The sequence below is a fragment of the Anolis carolinensis genome, chromosome 3 (genome assembly GCF_035594765.1).
Source record: "Anolis carolinensis isolate JA03-04 chromosome 3, rAnoCar3.1.pri, whole genome shotgun sequence".
Classification (NCBI taxonomy): domain Eukaryota; kingdom Metazoa; phylum Chordata; class Lepidosauria; order Squamata; family Dactyloidae; genus Anolis; species Anolis carolinensis.
This window is the reverse complement of record NC_085843.1, coordinates 266,008,839-266,031,304: the sequence shown is the minus strand read 5'-3', so window position 1 is coordinate 266,031,304 and position 22,466 is coordinate 266,008,839. Positions and strand designations below refer to the sequence as shown.

Below are 22,466 nucleotides of genomic sequence, written 5' to 3'. Positions count from 1 at the left end.
CATTTGTAATCCCAAGCCCCCGGGCTGAGTGTTATTGCAGCAATCACAAAGACACACATTGTTTTCAAACCTAAAGGGTACATTGGAAGAAATAGTTTCCAAAGGACGTGGGGCACCCGCCAAGGCATTGCTTCCCTCACGCTCCATTTCTATTCCCGAGCCTTGGGCTGAGTTTTATTTCTGCAATCACAAAGTCAGACATTGATTTGATTCAATAGAGGGTCCACAGCAATTTATAGTTTCCAAAGGACGTTGCCAATCCTGTCAAGGCATTGCTTGGCGTGTGCTGCATTTCTAATCCAAAGTCTACACAAGTAGAAGAGGGACTTTTACAGTGATAAGAACCCAATTGAACAGGAAATAAGACTTTCAAACCAGGAACAGGTTTCTTCAAATATTGAAAAATAGTGTATTATAAAAAGTTATGAAAATTCACCAAAAATCATAGGAGACAGGAAACATTCTGCAATTTGTTGAGCAAAGAGTGTGGAATGTGTACCACTGTACCAAATTTGATGAGAATAGCTCAAGACATGAGGGCGGGAGACCCCCAGAAAAGTCCCCCCCCCCAGTTTCCTGTTTTTTGGTGATTGCGCATGCGCGTCCGCCATTTTAGAAACATTTTAGAAACATTACGAATTTTCGGAAATATCCGAAAATTTTGGGTGAAAAATTAAGAAATAATTTCTATATCGAAGAGCCGGCACCCCCTACTTTAGAAATGAGAATTGAAACATTTTTTTCCATCGATCGGACAAGCCTAGAATGCACATCAACACCTTGCCTTCTGCAAGGACCCCTCACCCCTGAACCCACCTTTATCTACAATCACCATCCCCCGCAGCTGCTCCCAGCTATTCACATGAATTCCCTTGACTCTCCCTTGAATTCCTTCATCTCCTGTCAAGACTTAGATCCCCCCAAGAATCAGTTGGATCCCCTGATTGCCAGTCTTCACTCCCAGAGAACCCCATAACGGTATCACTAGTTGTTGGTGCCTCACAAATAGCTTGCACTTCTCTTATCTTAGTCCAATCCATGGTGTCTCCTTCTTCTCCTTCACTCATTGACCCATCATCCCCAGATAATCCCTCAAACAACTCCTCATCTGTAGATGCTGTAAGTATGTCCCAGATCCTCTTTCTCTGCTGCTCATTATTGGATTCCTGCTCCCGAGTAACCCTTTTCCCCCTTCTGGCACCCATACTACTGTTTGTAATGTTACTCACGGGCTCTACTAAAACAGTAAATATTAAAAAACAAAAACAAACACATATCTTCACTTTTTGGGAGAATAAGGCCATCTGAGAAATATCACTAATTCTACAATAAATGTTTTGGTACTTTTGGAAATTCCTCTGATGGGCAAGAACCTCCCATTTCCCCATAGATCCACTTTGAGTGAAATTTATTGCAATTCTACATTAGACAGAACATGGCCAAAATCATATATATCATATTATACTATGTGTGGGGAATATTTTATACCAAGTGAAGGGGACATGGCTGAAGTGTTTCAGGTTCTACTCAACTGCAAACCTAAATGGACCCTGCATAATGTGTAAAACATCACTAAAACCATTGTAACCCATTGAAATCCACAAGGATCTGGACAATTTCAACAGAAAGGAGAAAACCATGAAAATGAACAAAATCTGCTTCACCAGTATTTACAAAGACCAGAATCAAGACAGTAAATAAAGAACACTACTCAGAAACAGGAATTTCAGACAGCAAACAATCAAGTGCCAATTAACACCTCCCAAAAAAAAAAAAAGGATGCCTCCAACAGCCAGGCTTTGCAGCTGCAAGGCAACTCAAGGTTAATCAAGCTGAATAATTTCAACATTCACACTTGTTTCAAACAGACAAGAGTTCTTTCTCCCACCCTGGATGTTCAATAGATACACCTCACTTGCCCCATTTCCAACAGACCTCTAAACAAACCGCTGAGGGTGCCTGCCATAGATTGCAGACAAAATGTCAGGAAAGAATGCTACTGGAACATGGCCATACAGCCTGAAAAACTCACAGCAACCCATCATTAAAACTACTCAGTGGAGTTTTGTTTCTGTCCCCAGTAATGATCAGTCCCAACACAGGATTGTTGTAATGATTTTGCTCTATGTTGAGAAATAATTGACTTTCTGCATCTCTGTAGTTTACAAGATTGAGAATAGCATGAATCAACAAATCACGGACGTTGGCTGCCAAACACAACACAATGGACATGAAGATACAAATCATCTTTAATAGCCCAAAGTCAACTGATATGAGCCCTTCATTGTCCCATGCTGTGACTTAAATTTTTGAAGCAAGGCGAACAGCTTTAGGGGTGGCCCTTTCTATAAATCAGCCACCAACCTCACCAACTGCTTCAGCAAAGAACTGAACTAGGTCAGCTGGAGAAAAAGCAATGTTTCTTAATTAGTGGCAGATAACATTCTAAGTCTAAGAGCAGATGCTGCATAGCCAGAAGCTAGTGAGGCACTGACAATTGTACTAATGATGAGACCCATAACTAGAAGGCACTATTGAGCAGCCACATTGTCCATGAGTCCAATCTACAGATGGTGAAACTGACCCCCAGGGTTTCATAGCCTACATGAGAAATGACTGGAAATCAAATAAACCTGCTAGTTGTATTATTCAGAGAAAATATATCTAGCAAGTGACTGATTGTTTGGAGAACTAGAGCAGGCAGTAGAAACAGAAAAGAAGTGAGAAGAGTATCAGAGGTATTGAAAGATGGCAAGAATAACCCCCATGGTTAATAAGTGAAGGACAAATAATGCTTAAATATATAGACAGCCCCCCTCCCTCCCAAGTCTCTGATTTGGCAGAATGAGAAGAAATATTCATGTTATTTCATATGATCTTGTGCCAATAATTCTACAAAGATTCAAAGAACAAGTATACATTGAACTCTCTTTCTTTTTAGAGGTCTTTTCCACTTCCCAGTTTATATCTGACCTGAATATTTGCATTCAAGGAATCTATTTTAAGTTTAGAATGTGTAGTGAAGCAATGAGCTATAATTCTACCACTGATTTGACAAAGAAAGGAAAAGTAATTCATTTTAATATGCATTTTAATGTAGTGAAGAGTGGTATATTTCAGCTTATTAATGAAAACTGAAGACACTATATTGTATTGTGTTGTGTTGTATTGTATTGCTTTTGGCGCTGTCTGGAAGCACCCTGATAGATGCCATTTCCAAACCAGGACAATTCTGTACTAGTACTTCCCATTTTATAAAGAAATACAAATAATTTTTCAAGACGTACTTCCACTGTTTAACTCATGTATTATTGTGCCTGGTCTGGGAGTTTGTCAGCAACAGGGCTCAGGTCTTATTGAGCTTCTCTCCAACTATCCTTCTGGATGCCAATGGAGGGCAAGTACCATTTCTTATTAAAACCCTTGCATGTCAGCATCTTTTTACTGGAGTCTGCAAACTCCAGAGCATATCTGGAGGTGGGAAGGAGATTAAATCAACACCTGTTGCAAGGCAATAGTGAAACTTCTCTGCTGTGAAAGAGAGAAAAAGCACCTATCCTTTTTTTTCTTTTTTGCCTGAAAGATTAAGAGCTTTATGAGACAGTTTGAGGTTTACAGTGTACACCAAACACTATAGTAATAGTGTGGAGAGATGGAGGAAGTCATCCATCCTTTCAAGAAAATCAAACTTTATTATTTTATTTATTTTATTTATTTTATTTATATACCACTCTTTTCCCCCAGTACTGTCCTTGCACATAGCTATCTATACCTATTTATTTAGAATTTGGGAAGTTCATATCCTTTGAACAGACTATCTGCTTGCAAATGTCATCCATTTCTGACAGAAAAAGTTGCAAGATATTGTTGATACAGTACACGTGCATATCTGTGGGACCAGTATACATCTGACAAAATATGTTATTTCTAAGCATTTTCTAGATACTCCATTGTGGGTCTATATAGTATTCTTGGTCCAGAAGTCCTTCATTTCAGTTGGGTTTGCAATTATCAATTGGTGCACACTGCACATATTCATGCAAATTTCAACAGTCTTTATTTCACAGACATGAGGGACATACTTGATTCCCATTGTATTCATTCACGCCTTGTGGACAAAGGTATGTATGACATTCTTGTGGACATAGGGCACTGTTCTTTATCTTGCGGGTTACTGAACTAGGAATTAATAGCATGAAGTTGTATGTTTTGTGATCTGAATTGCACTAGATGGCTAATCCTGACACAGAACTGGGACAGTGTTTACTTAGATCACATACAAATATACTGTGAGTCTACCACTTTTGCAAATTGAGATATTGAGTCAGGGCTGGCAGAGAGTCAGTTTTGATGGAATATCTTCTCACTCAAGTGGAAACATCAATCCAGCTTTCAGCTTCAAAAGCCAACTGCCACTGCTAAAACCCTTATACTAGATGTGCAGAAGTGCATCAAATAGCCTGACTGTGCTTTGCCAATAGCTTCATAGCATCCAATATGTGCTCCAACAAAAACTGACTGAAGCTGATTCAGATATCTTCTGAAATAGCACTTATCTTTCCCCAGGATGCAATTGTGAGCAAATGCATATGATTTGCACTATTTGCAAGTGCTTGCTGTATGACTAGCCCAGTGGTTCCCAAACTTAGTTGGCCTACTGCCCCCTTTCCAGAAAAAAAATTACTCAGCGCCCCCTGGAAAGAGAGGGCGTGGCTTAGAGGAGTGGGCGTGGCTCTTGCTCAAGAGGGCGGGACTGAGCCTCTCCTCAGTTCAAGATGCAGGGTTGGGAGGGGGAGGTGGGCAGGGCCACAAATGGGCGGCCAGGACTGGGATGGGAGGAGTTACGAGCTCTGAGGCAGGGCTGAGCTTCCATCCCTGTCCTGCAGCACCTGCCAGGGCACAGGGAGCGGGGCTGGAGGTGGGGGCAGGGCCTCTTCCCAAGTGCCTGACAGGGCACTCTATATCCTGCCCCCATGTTCTAACAAGTGCCTCAGGGGAGATATACAGAGGCTCAGCCCTGTCTTGCACTCTTGGGAAGAGGCCCTGCCCCCGCCCCTAGCCCTGCCCTTTAGTCCTACAAGGCCTCTCAGGAGAGGTATGGCTCAGCCCTGTCTTGAGCTCTTGGAAGGAGGCACCGCCCCCTTCCTAGCTCTGCCCTCTGTGTCCCAACAAGTGCCTCAGGAGAGGTATAGATTCTCAGCCCTGTCTCGGGCTCTTGAGAAGAAGTCATGCCCACTCCTCTAGCTCCAGCCCCTGTGTCCTAACAGGCGCCTCAGGGGCTCAGCCCTGTCTCTGACACATAGGAAGAGGCCCTGCCCCCAAATGCACCTGTGGCCATCACCACCCCCCTGGATCACTGCAGCGTCCACCAGGGGGCAGTAGCACCCACTTTGGGAATCACTGGACTAGCCAAAGAAATGACTTTATTCTGTGTTGCAAGAGCCAGCGTCACTACAGGTTGATCATCCATTATCTGAAATTCTTGGACCAGAAATGCAGGTATATTTCATATATATCTTAAAGACATAATATAAAAATATTTTTATACACAATATTTTTCAATAATTTTGTGCATGAAACAAAGTTTGTGTACAATGAAGCATCAGAAAATGAAAGTGTTACAATGTCACCCCACCTTTCCATGTTAGCCGCCCCGAGTCCCTTTGGGGAGATGGTGGCGGGATAGAAAAAGAAAGTATTATTATTATTATTATTATTATTATTATTATTATTATTATTATTGGATTTCGGAATAAGGTATGCTGTATTAATAGCATTAGTCTGTATTATCTACACCAGTATATTTTAGGCTGAAACTTGGATAAGGGAATCACCTTGTATTCTTGATCAAAGATTATGGAATGATGTCATATTAAAGTACTTTTGCACATTTTTATGAGATATATTTTTATAAAAGGTGAGCTTCCACAGGCTACTAGAAGTGACTGTTATTCCTTGAAAAACAAAAGTGAAATAAATAAGACTTGATCTGCTCTGAGAGTTTGATGCTACTTTACAAAATGATGCAACCGAAGAGACAGAAACAAAGTGAAATAAACCAGAATTTTTTAATAATAATAATGTACATACTTTCAAATAATGAGTAAGACGTAACATTGTAGGTTCCAAAATGAAGTTCTCTTTTTTTTCCTAAAGAGTGGTCGAGGAAAAAGGTAAGTAGTTCTTCCATCCAGAGCTTGGGCAAAATGTATTCACATCTTTGAAATCCAAAAGGGAAAGTAGAACAAAATGGAAGGAAGAAAAGGTTATAAAGTGCAGCACACTGCAGTCTGCATATGTGTGCCAAGAACCAAGTTCCATTTCACTCAAACTGGCAATAGTACATTTTTCTGATGTAATAGTTTGCTCAAAGATTCCATGAAAATTTCAATACTTCTTACATCTATATATTTTCAGAGTAGGCATTCTCATGCTGGGATGGTTTGGCTAGTCCTCTAACCACTAGAATCATGGAAACATAGGCCATTAAGTCCAACTCAATCCAGGAAATTCATCTAGTGTGTTCCCAGAAAGTATCCATCTAATCTCTTTTTTAATACACCCAGAGAGACTACACCATTTTTCTAGGTAATTAATTTCATTGTTAAACTACTCTTACGGTCAAAAAACCCTTCATTTCTGTGACATCCCTTTAGTTATTTAAAGAGGGCTCTCATGGCACATTCCTCAGTCTTTTCTTTATTAGTCTGAACATGCCAAACTCCCTCAATCTTTCCTTGTGGTGGTAACAAGATAACAATAAACTAAATAATTGACAGTTTACTGCACTTTAAAGGTTGCCAGAAATTTGCCACATGAGATGGGCTATTCACTTTCCTCACAGTAGATGCATCTTGTTTGCAGAATCTTTTCTACTCATAAAGAGTATGAAAGGTTGAGCTATACTTTAAAGTAAGAATTAAATCAAATTTCAGCATATGGTATGTATGTGAGAGAATTAAGATTTTAATTGTTGCTACAATAAAGGTTGCCTTGCTAGTCTGTCTTTTTGGTAAAAGGTAATGCACAATTAGCTCAGTTAAGCAAGAGTCTACATAATTTGGATATTATTCGAAAAAGCACATTTCCTAAATGCCCTTTTTTATTTTAGACTGTCTGAATTCAGGGAAATAGATTGTGACTTTTTACTGACAAGCTTAGTGGCAGGAGACATACTTTAACAACTAGAGTAGAACAAACAGTTCCCTTTCCTCCCATATCTTCCCCATGGTGTACTCATGGGTTTTCCCCACCATTCCATAGCACTGAATGTAAAGACAGCTAAAAATTCAAGCATTTGGAGAAAAACAGCCCTCAGCTATGTACATCTCTATCCAAAAATCTCTCTGCATGGATCCAAATTAGTCCATGTGGCTACATAGATACATGAAGTCTGATCTGCAGTCTCCCAACAGGCTCTCACTAACTTTGGGAACTGGGAAAGAGAAGTTACTGAATCTGTTGAAATATGTATGAAGTATATCTGAGGACAGGCTTTTCATTTCGGTCTTCTTCTTCACGCTTAGGTTTCAGCAGGAGTGTGTGAAGAGAGATGTCCTGAAACATTTTGGTGCCCCAGGCAGATTTCCAAATGTCACTTCCCTCCTGATGGCAAAGAGATAACAATAAAGTGAATAATTGACAGTTTGTTGTATTTTAAAGGTTGCCAGAAACTCACCATAGGAGATGGACCATCCCACCTTCCCCAACAGTAGCACCATCTTTACTCATAACGAATGGGACAAGTACAGTACATGTTTTGAACTAAGGATGAAGAACAAAACCCTTTATATCGCAGAGGGAAAGACATAGCACAAAACATGTTTGTTGAGACAATTTCATTTCAGAAGACATGGACCTCCTGAATGATTTTTTTTACCTATTAATGATCTTACTTATTAATTAAAGTTGTAGCCTTTAGATATGTAGAATCCTAGAATCCTAGAATAATAGAATAGTAGAGTTGGAAGAGACCTCATGGGCCATCCAGTCCAACCCCCTGCTAAGAAGCAGGAAATTGCATTCAAACTACCCCCGACAGATGGCCATCCAGCCTCTGCTTAAAAGCCTCCAAAGAAGGAGCCTCCACCACACTCCAGGGCAGAGAGTTCCACTGCCGAACAGCTCTCACACTGAGGAAGTTCTTCCTGATGTTCAGGTGGAATCTCCTTCCCTGTAGTTTAAAGCCATTGTTCCCCATCCTAGTCTGCAGGGCAGCAGAAAACAAGCTTGCTCCCTCCTCCCTATGACTTCCCCTCACATATTTGTACATGGCTATCATGTCTCATCTCAGCCTTCTCTTCTGCAGACTAAACATGTCCAGTTTTTTAAGCCGCTCCTCATAAGGCTTGTTCTCCAGACCCTTGATCATTTTAGTTGCCCTCCTCTGGACACATTCCAGCTTGTCAACATCTCCCTTCAATTGCGGTGCCCAGAATTGGACACAGTATTCCAGGTGTGGTCTGACCAAGGTGGAATAGAAGGGTAGCATGACTTCCCTGGATCTAGACACTATACTCCTATTGATGCAGGCCAAAATCCTGTTGGTTTTCTTAGCAGCCGCATCACATTATAGCTTGTTGTCCACAAGGACTCCAAGATCATTTTCATACGTAGTGCTGTCGAGCCAGGTGTCCCCATTCTGTATCTTTGCATTCCATTTTTTCTGCCAAAGTGAAGTATCGTGCATTTGTCCCTGTTGAACTTCATTTTGTTAGATTCGGCCCATCTCTCTAGTCTATTAAGATCATTTTGAATTCTGCTCCTGTCTTCTGGAGTGTTAGCTATCCCTCCCAGTTTGGTGTCATCTGCAAACTTGATGATCGTACCTTCTAACCCTTCATCTAAGTCGTTAATAAAGATGTTGAACAGAACCGGGCCCAGGACAGAACCCTGCAGCACTCCACTCGTGACTTCTTTCCAAGATGAAGACGACACATTTCGGTTCGTTCGCTTAGCCAATTACAGATCCACCTAACTTTATTTTTTTAGCCCACATTTTACTTGTTTGTTTGCCAGAAGGTCGTGGGGGACTTTGTTGAAGGCCTTACTGAAATCCAGGTACGCTACATCTACAGCGTTCCCTGTATCGACCCAACTCGTAACTCTATCGAAAAAAGAGATCAGATTAGTCTGGCATGACTTGTTTTTGGTAAATCCGTGTTGACTATTAGCAATGACCGCATTTGTTTCTAAGTGTTTGCAGACCACTTCCTTAATTATCTTTTCCAGAATCTTGCCTGGTATCAACGTGAGGCTGACCGGACGGTAATTGTTTGGGTCGTTCTTTTTTCCCTTCTTGAAGATAGGGACCACATTCGCCCTCCTCCAATCTGCTGGGACTTCTCCCATTCTCCAAGAACTCTCGAAGATGATTGCCAGTGGTTTTGAAATAACTTCCGCTAGTTCCTTCAATACTCTTGGATGTAGTTGATCTGGCCCTGGGGACTTGAATTCGTTTAGAGCGGCCAGGTGTTCCTGAACAACTTGTTTCCCTATTTGGGGTTGGATTTCCCCGAATCCTTCATCCATTTCATGTTGCTGAGGTTGAAGACGGCTTTCTTTTTGTGAGAAGACTGAGGCAAAGAAGGCATTGAGCAGTTCTACCTTTTCCCTGTCCCCTGTCGCCATCACCCCATCTTCTCCTCGCAGAGGCCCTATCGCCTCCTTGTTCTTCCTTTTTCTACCAACATAAGCAAAAAAGTCTTTTTTGTTGTTTTTAATGTCTCTGGCAAGCTTGAGCCCATTTTGCGCTTTAGCCATGCGAACCTTTTTCCTACAGGAGTTGGCTATATGTTTGAATTCTTCTTTGGTGATTTCTCCCCTTTTCCACTTCTTGTGCATGTCTCTTTTGAGTTTTAGCCCTGTTAGAAGTTCTTTGGGCATCCATTCTGGCTTTTTTGCACTTGTCTTATTTTTTTTTCTTTATCGGCACTGTTTGCATTTGTGCCTTGAGTATTTCACTTTTAAAAAACTCCCATCCATCCTTAACTCCCTTGTCTTTTAATATTGGTGTCCATGGAATGCCACTCAGTATTTCCTTCATTTTTTTGGAAGTCAGCTCTCTCAAAGTCCAGAATGCGTGTTTGGCTTGTCTTAGTTTCAGCCTTCCTTTGTATGGCAAACTGCAGGAGCACATGGTCATTTGCCCCTAAGGATCCGACCACTTCAACTGTATTGATCAGGTCCTCCACATTTGTTAAGATTATATTGTTGCCTCTTCTACCTTCTGGACCATAAAATTGTCTGCAAGGCAAGTGAGGAATTTGTTGGACTTTGTACTCTTGCCCAAGTTTGTTTTCCAGCAAATATCGGGATAGTTGAAATTGCCCATGACTACTATATCTCTTCTTTGTGCCTGTTTGGTCAGCTGTTGACAGAAGGCTTCATCAAGTCTTTCATCATGGCTCGGATGTCTGTAGTATACACCCATGATGAGATCTTTATGAGTCCCGGTTCCCTTGATTCTTATCCAGATGCTTTCAAGCTGGTTTCCCGGATTACAGTCTTGCATTTCTTCTGCAACATAACTGTTTTTGACATATAAAGCTACTACTCCTCTTCTCCCCTTTGTTCTATTTCTGTGAAAGAGGTTATAGCCCTCTTCCAGTGATGAGAGTCATCCCACCAGGTTTCAATGATGCCTATGGCATAGAACGTGTGATGTTGTGCTAAAAGTTGGAGTTCATCTTGCTTATTTCCCATGCTCTGTGCATTAGTGTAAAGACATGTAAGCCCCTGTGACCTTCACCTGAGCTGTTTATTTGGGGTTATTGTGCTTTCAGTACTTGGTCCTTGTTGTTTTTGTGCAGCCCTCCATTTAGCCTTTTGGCGGTTCCCTTTGGTCGTGGGTTATATAGTGTTCACCAGGCTGTTGTTCCCCTCCCCCAGTGGATCTAGTTTAAAGTGCGCCTGATGGGGTTTGTGAATCTGTGCGCAAAAAGATGTTTTCCTACTTGTGTGAGATGCACCCCATCACTTGCCAGTAGGCCATCCTCCTGGAAGAGTAGGCCATGGTCGAGGAAGCCAAAACGCTCCTCTTGATACCATTTTCTGAGCCAGTTATTGACCTGTACTATTTTTCTGGCCCTTGTAGAGCCGTGTCCTACAACGGGGAGGAGGGATGAAAAGATCACATGTACATTACACAGTTTTAGCTTTGTTCTGAGAGCTCAAAAATCATTTGTGATCTTTTGAAAAGTATGCCTAGCAGTATCATTGGTTCCTACATGAATCAACATAAGGTGGGGAGGGTGATGGGGCTTTAGAAGCCTGGTGAGTCTCAGATTGATATGGTGTATTTTTGCCCTCCGGGAGGCAGCATATTTCTCGAGCCATCCCATCCGGTCTGGAAACGATGGCTTCTGTTCCTCTAAGGAGGGAGTCACCTACTACCAAGACCTGTTTCCTTTGAGGATTGACAAGGTCCCTTTTGTGCAAGACAGTGTTCAGGTCCCTTTTGTGCAAGAGTGTTCCTGTTGAAGTGAATCGTGTAGGTGTAAAGTGTTCTCCTCCTCCTCAACATCCCCAGTGCATTCATCAATGACAATTCATTGAGATGCGTCCAAGAGCCCATCACTCTCCCAAGTGTGTTCCTGTTGCACCTGGGGATGGAGCATCTGCATGATTGTGTAAGTGTGAATGTAGTGACGCATCACCCCTGTTAGGGCTATCCGCCATGCATTGATCAAGGGTGGCCCACTGAGTGGTATCTAAGTAACTGGTCCTCCATAAGATTGTTTCCTGATCAGATGTTAGTGGTGTAAGAATTTGGAATCTGTTGTGTAAATCAAGCTGAGCAGAAGTATTCTGCAGAAGCTGCCTGGTCCTGTGTCTCTTTCTATGGGTGACCTCCTTCCAAGCCTGAGGGTTGTTCACATTCAAATAGATCTCCCCATAAAGTTCCTTATCATGCTGTTGGTCTGATGTGCGTTGTGTATCTGGAACAGCATGTTGTGCAGTGTCCAAGAAGAGCTAGATTTTCTGAATGTCCTTAAGGGTCTTAATACGGTCCTCAAGTTGTTGGATCTTCTGCTCCATCAGAGTCATCTGTTTACATTTGGAACAGATGTAGTTGACTAGTTTTTGTGTGAAAAAGCGGAACATGCCACAGTTGGTGCATGTGATGGGAAGGTTTTGCTTTTGTTGTACCTCTTGGGGAGTGAGATTGCCTAGCGGGATCTGTATAGTGTTAGGTAATGTGCATGCACTTTATGTGTAGACTGCCAAAAACCACCTCTTTGTGTATTTGTTTATGTTGTTTAGTTTTCTGTATGTACTGTAAAGGAGAGTTAATAAAGGTGTTTTACTAACAGCGCACGTAATGGTAAGTAAACTTCACAATGGGACTTTTTTCTATTTCAGGGATCAAATTATGTATTCCTTTAGCAGTTGTTAGATTGTTACTTCCAGTATTCATCACTGTTGGCTATACCATACACTTCAGCTATACCAATTTGGCAGAGACGGTCCCAATCAATCCTCTGTTGTCCCATTTTTTCAGCTGCTATGCACGTATGTATATGTCCCAGTATATCTCCCATACTCTCAGTCTCTCCCCTTTGTTTTCAGCTTGCTTCAATGGACTCAAATTGATTTCAAATTGCAAAAGAAATTTGCATTCAATTCAATAGCAGCAGAATATAGGAAGAGGCAGAATCTTGCCCTTCCCAGAAATATCAGGTAATAACAAACTCCAACTGCCCATCTAACATCTGAAGGATTGCATGAATCCCACCCCAGTTCTATATACATTTCTATGCACTGTTAAATAATAGAAATTGTGATAACACTAGCAATTAATTGTATATATACCAGTAATTCTAGCACCCAAGAGAAAATAGGCATAAAATCAGGAAGGTCCTTTTAGTATGACATCATAAAATCAAACTAATCAATGAAAAAATCTGTACATGCTAAGGTACCATTGATCTATACAAAGTCTTCCACATCTCCAGTAGGTCATGTAAGCCCAGAAGAGGTCTTTCAAAATATGCCAAAAGGCTCTCATACCTTCTAGAATCTTTCTTCTGAAATGAGAGTCAAGGAAGCTCACCAATGAAATTGCAGTCATCCCTCCACATTTGTAGTTTTTGGTTTTGAGGATTTGATTATTAAAAGATCTGATTTAAGTGTAAAATGTTATCTCTTGGAATGTTTATGTCCCCCACTGTGACTCTATGGTCAACTTTCTCCTGTAATATTTGGAGGTCTATGGCCAGCTTCTAGCTGGAAGACATAGAAATCTAGAAGGACTAGAAATATCCAGAGTGGTATTCTCTCAGGTTAAAAATATTAGCAATTTCTTTATTCACCGTTTTTTATTTTCATGGTGATCCAGTGCCCTTAACCCCAGAGAATGTGGACGGCTGACTGTAGTTAAAACTTAATTAAACGAGAACCTTTTAGATAATTGTTATTTCAATGATATATTCAAACTTTTTTTCAACCCCTTGGGGTGCAATGAGGGAGTCACATGTAGTCAATTGGTCACATTTTGCCTATTGGTTTCTTGTAGTATAGGTGCCTGAAATTGTGTTTTCTTAGATATGTTGCTATTTTTGTCTACCATAAGTGCTTTTATTTCTTGCTTGCGGTCAAGTATTCCAGATGGCAAGTACTGGCATTTTATTCTTATAGTAACAGTCCCATACTGTGCTCCAACCTGCTTCACTTGGAGAACTGAAGAGATGACTTATATAATACTATAATTCTTGCACGTAAAATATGACCTTAGAGATTTAATAATAGAAATAAGGTGGCAGTCCTAACCATCCTAATATGAAAATAAAAGCTAATGGAAACTTATTACTTTTATTTCTAGGAGATATATATATATATATATATATATATATATATATATATATATATATATATATATATATATATCCTAGAAATAAAAGTAATAAGTTTCCATTAGCTTTTATTTTCATATTAGGATGGTTAGGACTGCCACCTTATTTCTATTATTAAATCTCTAAGGTCATATTTTACGTGCAAGAATATATCCTAGAAATATATATATAGTTTCAATCCTCATATATATATATATAGTTTCTGTGTATGTGTGTATTACTGGAAATGATCTGGGAGGGTTTGGAAACCACAAATATGGCTGCCTAAAAGCTACACAGCTATAAATTGCCCACTCTAGTGTTACTTTTATAACATTTAGCAATGAAGCTCACACACACACACCCCAACCCCCAGGGTCTTGGCTGGTAGAAGTCTGGTACAGTGACACACAGATGTTTTTCAGATTCATTTTTTGGTCTGTCATGACATGCCTTACTGAAATGGAAGTTGTTAGCTACAATTTCCCAGATCATTAAGAGGCAAAACATGTCTGCTATAAGTGCTTAAAAAACTGCCCTCAGAGGTCTCTTTTTAAACAAATGGAGACAAGGTTGTGCCTGGCCTTCTTGATGGTTCCCAGGATGCTTGCTGTTATTGTCAGCCACTTTACTGAGCTTGCAATCTCTAGTAAAAGACAGTGCAATGTCCAAACTCCGGATATAGCAAACCATTTACCTTAAAGAAAACAATAATTTAAAACTGCTTAGAAAACTGATGTTTTTCTATCAGGGCAAATAATTGTGTCATATATTACCTGAATGCTTTTTAGGCTTCAATTTCCCTCTGGTGAGTGGGGGGAGGGGGCTCAGTTCATAAAACTTTATGGTGGAATCTCCTTCCTTGGAGGCTTTTAAACAGAGGCTGGATGGCAATCTGTTAGGGGTACTTTGTGCTTTTCCTGCATGGCAGCGGGTTCGACTAGATGGCCCATGTGGTCTCTTCCAACTCTATTATTCTATGACTGAAAGTTCTGCTCAAACCCCTCTCTTTTTCAAAGATAAAATAAAGAGTATGAATTTTATTCCTAGTTCTCATATTAATCCAAAGCAATTTGTAGAAACTAGAAGTGAAACAGAGATGTAAACCTGTGCAGAGTGATTTCTTGAATGAAACCAATGTTGTTAAAGACTATTGGTTAACTGCAAATGTTCTATATTCCTCATGGAAACAGGGAAGCTTCAACACTGCAGTGTTATAGCATTTGTGGACTTTGAAGATTAAAATGCCCTCCACTTTAACAGCCATGACAATATCCTATGAAATCTTTGGATTTCAGTTCAGGGAGGAGTATCTAATTTATTTACAGGCCTAGTACCTCACCAAACTTCGAAGTCTAGAATTCTGTAGGATGAAGTCATGGGGGGAAAAGTTAAACTCATACTGCCATGATTATATGTACTATGAAAGGGCCCTAGATGTTTTGGACTACATAATGAATGACTATCAGACATTCTGGCAGGATCTTAGCAAAGTTGTACTTTAAAACATATGAAAAAGAACAAATTGTGGCTATTGTATGGAATGAAACCAACATAATTGTTCATTTTGTAATATTCCTAGAATTGTTTGAGTTGAAGCCATGTCATGGCAGGGAAAGCCAATTACATGATAGATCAACCCTACCATTCAGCATTAATGGGTCAGAAACCACTGCCTGAAGAATTTCCTAATAATTGAGGAATGAGACAGATTAGTCATGGGACATACAAGCCTACCAGCCAGTTCATACAAGCTAAAATTTACAATGCATAATGGCTGCAGCTGTGTTGAGGAAATGACATATGCAGCTAATTACTCCATTAGCGAAATGTTGCTACATTGGGGAAAAGGCATGCCAGCTAATCATATGGGCATACAGAGAAATGTTGGCAGAATCACCTAGGATGTGTTTTGTTTGAATATCCAATCAGCATGTGTGGAATCATGATGATCATACATTAAACCTCACCTTGACAGTTCAATAAAAGGTAATTCATTGTACCATCCATGCTCATTTGGTGTACAATCGAATAGACAGTAAAACTGGGATGGACAATTGAGTTCACCAGAGAAATAAATGTGGGTCTTAATTAAAAGCAGGATAGAAAAATTGCTCCTTCGTATTTCAATTTCAGACTAAACCTCCAATACCTTAAAGCATTATTATGCAAAGGGATTATGTAGCACCTTAGAAACTGACTGAAAGAACAGAGTTGATGTCTCAAGCTTTTGTGGACTAATTCTATCTTCTCAGTTGCATGAAATGAAATGCCTAGGAACAGACCTTTATAAACAGTCTGAGTATATGAATAGCCATAGAAATGGAAAAACTGGGGTATGATGCTGAGGTGATAAACTCAGTATTAAGGATGGTTGTTGGAGGACAGAAATGAGAGATAAGATGTTGTCTAAAGCAAAGTGAGTAGATAATCATGTGAATGGTAAAGGCCAAATCTACCCAGCTCCCTAGGGCATGGTTTCTATATCCTCCCTCCCCCCCCATTTTGGTCACCCTTCTCTAGACACGTCCCAATTTGTAAAAATCCTTCTTGAATTGTGGTGCCCAGAACTGGACACATTGTTCCAGGTGAGATCTGACTAAAGCAGAATAAAATGGTACTATTACTGTACTTCCTTTTATCTAGACCAGTGGTTCCCAACCTTTGGTCCTCCAGGTGTTTTGGACTTCAGCTCCCACAATTCCCAACATCTGGTAAAGTATCCGGGATTTCTGGGAGTTGAAGTCCAAAACAAATGGAGGACCAAAGGTTGGGAATTACTGATCTAGACACTTCTATTGATGCAATCTACATCACATTGCTGCCTCATGTTCTGCTTGTGATCTGCTAAGGCCCCATACACACTGCCTTATAATCCAGTTTCAGAATGCAGATTAATTGCCTGGTATATGGCAGTGTAGATTAATATAATATAGTTCTGTGCTCTTCAATCTGCATTATATGACTCTACACTAACCATTATAATGCAGTTCACACTAGATTATATGGTAGTGTAGATAGGATCTATGTGTATTGTTGTCAAGCTAGATGTCACCCATCCTATATCTATGCATTTCACTTTTTCTTCCTAAGTTTCATACTTTATATTTCTCCCTATTGAAATTCATTTTGTTAATTGTGGCCCCACTCACCAATCTGTTAAGATTATTTTGAATACTCAAGCTGTCTTCTGTGGTATTAGTTATCCCTCACAATTTGATGTCATTTACCAATGTGATAAGCAAGCATGCCTTCTGCTATTTCATCATCTAGGTCATTGATAAAGATGTTTGAAAAGCTCCGGGCTCAGGACAGAATGCTGTAGCACCCACTAGTCATATCCAAGATGAAGAGGAGCCATCAGTCAACTAAGTACAAAACAGTTGCATTGTCTAACCCACATTTTATTAGCTTGTTTTGCTGAATGCCTTACTGAAATCAAGATATGCTACACATTTATCTATCAAGCTTGTCAGCCTATAAAAATATTTAATATTAGTCTGTCATGACTTTTTTTTTGAGAAACGCATGTTTACTTTTAGTGATCAGGTCATCACAATTAGGATCAGATCTAAAATAGATCATCCACTTGTTTTCCACTTTCTGCATAATGAAATTGTCTGCAAGGCAAATGAGAATTTATTGGACCTGAGATTCTTGGCAAAGTTTGACTTCCAACAAATATCAGATTAATTGAAGTCTCCATTATTGCTACATCTCTCTTTTTTTAATTGTATGGTCATCTGTTCTGGGAAGGCATCATTCAAGTCATTCGATCCATGGCTGCGGGGGAAACCGAACTCTGTGAGACCTTGCAGAAGCAAATATACCTATATAAAGAAAATTATGAACTTTTGCTTTGAAATCTAACAAAGGCTGGATCTACACTGCCATATAATCCAGTTTCTGATCCCATAAAATCTGTTTGAACTAAATTATATGGCAGTGTAGACTCATATGATCCAGTTCAAAGTCGATAATATGGGATCAGATACTACATTCTGTGGCAGTGTAGATCCAGCCAAAATAATTCATTACATGGTCAGAATATTAAGAACATAGAAGTGGAACATGTGGACATAGTTGTGGCATGAGACATTAAAGGCTTAGGCTTGCCATTTAAGAACAAGCAGCTCTGAAAAATAGCATTAAGGCAAATGCTAGGAGATGGTAAATTTCACCTACATAAAGAAAACAATAAAACTATTGATTACCCAATTAGTTTATGCAGAAGGATTGCACAGACTGAATTTAAGACATGTCACAGTCAAATAGATGCTTTGGTTGCAGTGACAAGGGAGGAAACTCAAAGAGCTCATGTCCCCTGCACAGGTTTTCCATTATAAAAATGAGATCCAAGTCCCATTTAATATATAAATAGACAGATATATGAAAAAATATGCCAGTCTTCTCTGCATTTAGTTTGAGACAGATTGATACCAGTTATACTCCAAAATGTTTTGTGCTCATGCTTGGTTGTCTTTATATCCCAATGTCAAATGAAATCCTTTAAAATAGGTCTATTTTAATGAGGTATTTAGTTTATCACATTGGTTTTCCAACTTATTACATGATGGTGCATATGTTAACTCAAGTGCACAGCTGCTGCTATTTGTGAAATCAGCCTAGTACAGGCAGAGACTCTTGTATAAAGATTTAAATGTTCGGTTGTCTGGGTCACTACATGATCTTGCTGGGTTTCAGTTATTAATAAGCCCAAAGGTGAATTTCTCTACTATTAATTATATCTCAGCTGGTTTGAAATGAAGAAAGCACATAAAATCACCAAGTGTTAAGCCAGCAGTGACTTATATTTAAAATGATGAAAAATAAAGGAACCAACTTGCTCATTTAAAGGGGTCAAGGAAAATAATGTATTCAAAGTGGGAAATGAGTACATGTATCAAAACATGCACATTTTGAACACTCTGTGCTAAAATAGCTTTGCCAGTTTTTAAGTTAGTCAGTAATTGTTTCTTTAACAGTCATTTTGATCTGCAGCAGTTAGCAAAGGATCTCCATTTAACTTTGGTTATTCAGAATCTTACATAATTGGGCAAAAGTGTGTGTTCCCATGGCTTTGGACCATACTCAACAGCATCCCAAAGTAATGGTAGAGAAGAGATGTAGCTTTCAAGATGGTTGATTTCACATTCTAACAAATTCAAACATCTTGGAAATTTATATTTCCCAGAATTATTTTTCAGATACTCCAGATACAGTGTTCCAGGTGAAAAGGGTTGGAAAACAAAGGCCTATATAAGGCTGGATCTAAAGGTCCTTCCACACTGGCCCATAACCCACGATAGGTCACGGGTTTACCTGAGGCATCCAAATGACTGCTTCAGTAAACCCAGACTAATCTGGAGTAAACTGTTTACTCTGGATTAATTTGACACATGGAAAAATCCAGATCTAAATGTAAGGTCCAGATCTTTCCAGGTGTGGTCCTATGGGGATTAGCCCTTGGGACTGCATTCTGCGATCCTGGGGGTCAATCCCCATTGCCATCCCGGTTCTTTGGGTTCTCAGAGCCTGAAGGAACAGAATGGCACCTCCATCCTCCCCTCCCAGATCCCCATTTTGCCCCAAAACCTATTGGAGGGGTCTGGCTGCATGTAAAGGCCCCTTGAGCACAGCTTCTAACACACCCAAATGGGATTTCCCTCCCCCCCTCCCGCCCACCTCTTAACACATCATTTGAATGCCCTTCTTGGCCAAGCTCTGTTTGACCTGGGAGGTCATGTAGCCACACACACACACACCAGGAAAGTGCAGGGTTTTGGGGAGGTGTGAGGGTTTAAATCTCCCAGGATTTAGCCCTGTCTGGATGGGCCCTACACTGCCCTAAAACCCAGGATCTAATCCCAGATTATCTACTTTGATCTGGATTATATGAGTCTATACTTACAATCTGAGATTATAAACCAGATTATATGGCTGTGTAGATCCACTTTAACTCTTGCGGCTGAATGCTATGAAATCATGTGAGTTGTAGTTTTACAGTGTCGTCAGCCTTTTCTACTATATAATGCTGGTGCTGCCCCTAACCACAACTCATACGATTCCATAGCATGTGTCAGAAATTAACTACCTAGGCAGTTTAGATTCTTGGCTGCCTGATGGTTTTTGACTACAACACCCAACATCTCTTACCATTAGCAATGCTTTCTTCAGGTGATGGAAATTGTATCCCTGCACTATATGGGACTCAATATTGCACCCCAGCAGTGTATGAGACTCAATGAGGAAAACTAACACTTTAAGGGCTGGAAAATTTAATTAGTAATGCAGCACTACATCTGCTTATTCAATGTTAGAAATGATTCTTACTGAGTTCATGGAGGTTTTCTCCAAAGGAATTGCATATGGGATTGAAAACCCATCTGGAATTGAGTAACTTTTACAAAGTCCAAGTGGTTTTAAAATAAACTATTTTCTATTTTTTGTAATTTTGTCATTATTAGAAGGTTTCTTCCTTTTACTTTTCAATGCCACTGAAACTGTGATTTCCTGAAATAGATGCAAACTACATACTGTGTTTTTAATTGCATACTGTGCCTTCTGGGTTTTCCCTCTGCCACCCCACTTCCCTAACATACGCATCATTCCAAAACTGTTCCATTACAGTTTGCTTTTCTTCTTATATTGATCTCATTGGTTCTCTCAATATTCATTAGATCATTTTAATTAGGTATCTCTGGAGACTTGATGAACATCTAAATCGGTGACAGTTTACCGAGATGTCTTTACATTTCAACTCCTCTAGGGTAGTACAAATAAATTGGAAGCAAGGAAGGAGCTTAGGGAAAGACCTTGCACTGTACTACTATTATAGGACACAAGCTGCTAACAGAGAACCACATATTGGACACATTGTTTGGGGCTATCATTTCCAGAACACCCAAGAGACCACTTCTAAATGCAACAAAGTCGTGAGGCTCTTGAGACAAAGGGCGATGATCTCAGCAATCAAGGGTCAAAGGTTTAACAAATGTATATATATCTTGACTGGTTAATCTAGCCTGTCATGGGAAACTATCTAACTCTGGTGATTGCTCTGGCTGGGAAAAGCCGGAGGGATTGCCCAACCTTTCCTGCTCAGGAAATGCCTCAATGGGCTTACAAAAAGGTGATTGCTCTGGGTTAGATCTTGCTACATTTTACAGGGAAACTTATACATTTTATATAAAGAAATGGATAAGATAGATACAAGATAGGCATAAAGGATACATTTTATTGAAGAGTTGAAACAATAAAATCTTAGTGGGGAAGGAGCTGCCGCCAGTCTGCTCCCAACCTCTGATGCTTCAAAATAGTGAAAGTTCAAAAAAGTATATAATAATAATAATAATAATAATAATAATAATAATAATAATAATAATAATATTTTTGTTATAAAGTCCTTGGAAAACTACAGATTTGAGGGTGGGCATTGTGGCTTGACAACACAAGGGTGAATGGCAAAATCAGAATGAATAACCATTCTGGCACCAATTAAATTTTCCTTCAGTCTCCAAATTCCTAGCCTTGCAGAGAGAGAGAAAAACAGTCGAATCTAGGAGTCCTCTATTTTCTGTGTTCTCTTTTATAACTTTGCCTACTTTCCTTTGTATTTTGAAAAACTCAACTGAACGTGTAAATTGCTAAAATACTAGAAATCTGAGCACAAAATGAACATTTCATTTTGTGGAGGGACAGGATTCTTTTTGTGGGGAGACAATGTCTTCATCCCCTCCTGCATAGTTATAACCATGCTTGAAATCTCAATGAAATCGAAGTATGGTAGCCACATAATGAGAAAGGTATGGTTTGTTGTTGTTTATTCGTTCAGTCACTTCCAACTCTTCATGACCTCATGGACCAGCCCACGCCAGAGCTCCCTGTCGGCCCACCACACCCAGCTCCTTCAAGGTCAAGGCAGTCACTTCAAGGATACCATCCATCTTGCCCTTGGTCGGCCCCTCTTCCTTTTTCTCCAGCATCATTATTTTCTCCAAGTTGTCCTGTCTTCGTATTATATGGCCAAAGTACTTCAGCTTTGTCTCTAATATCCTTCCCTCCAGTGAGCAGTTGGGCATTATTTCCTGGAGTATGGACTTATATCTTTGATCTTCTTGCACTCTGAGATATTGAAGAAGGATATACTGTTTGATAAACTATCAGCTCTCATGCCCCATCAAAATAAAATGATGGTCCTGTATTTTAATGGCACAGCTCTTCCTCTCTCTTTTTTATGAGCTTCGAAAATAGCTCATTAACAGCTTTGCAAATTAGCACAATAACTTATGCAGACACACTCATTTGTCCTCATTTGTGAATAGGCTTCATTGACAAGCTTAATGAGATATTTTAGGGAATTCCCAACTGCAGGAAGGGGGCAAACATTTCAAGCACCCCTCCCAATGGAAATGCTCTTGGGCACTAACTCTTCAATAAAATAAGGTGTAAAATGCAATTTCCTCTGAGCCCACGCCAACATTAGAAATATTTGCATCACATTTGCATGATAAATGTTAACGTTAACGTTTGGCAAACGTTATTTCTCCCCACTCAGAAATATTTGCATCACACTTGCATGATAAATGTTAACGTTAACGTTTGGCAAACGTTATTTCTCCCCACTCAGATCTG

At 39.9% G+C, this 22,466-nt stretch overlaps 1 long non-coding RNA gene across 17 annotated transcripts in view; it reads right to left on the bottom strand.

Moving 5' to 3' along the window:
* The window catches only part of LOC103278167 (uncharacterized), a 131,642-nt gene that overhangs the window by 2,509 nt on the left and 106,667 nt on the right, over positions 1 to 22,466 (bottom strand). For 5 of the 17 annotated variants that reach the window (XR_010004807.1, XR_010004825.1, XR_010004827.1 and 2 more), the window contains one exon: positions 6,091 to 7,605. The exons of 10 other annotated variants lie outside the window; for them this stretch is intronic. This is a non-coding gene — a long non-coding RNA (uncharacterized LOC103278167). Of the gene's footprint in view, positions 1 to 6,090; positions 13,812 to 22,466 lie in introns of those variants that run through there. 2 more of the 17 variants (XR_010004793.1, XR_010004795.1) reach the window with 2 other exon arrangements.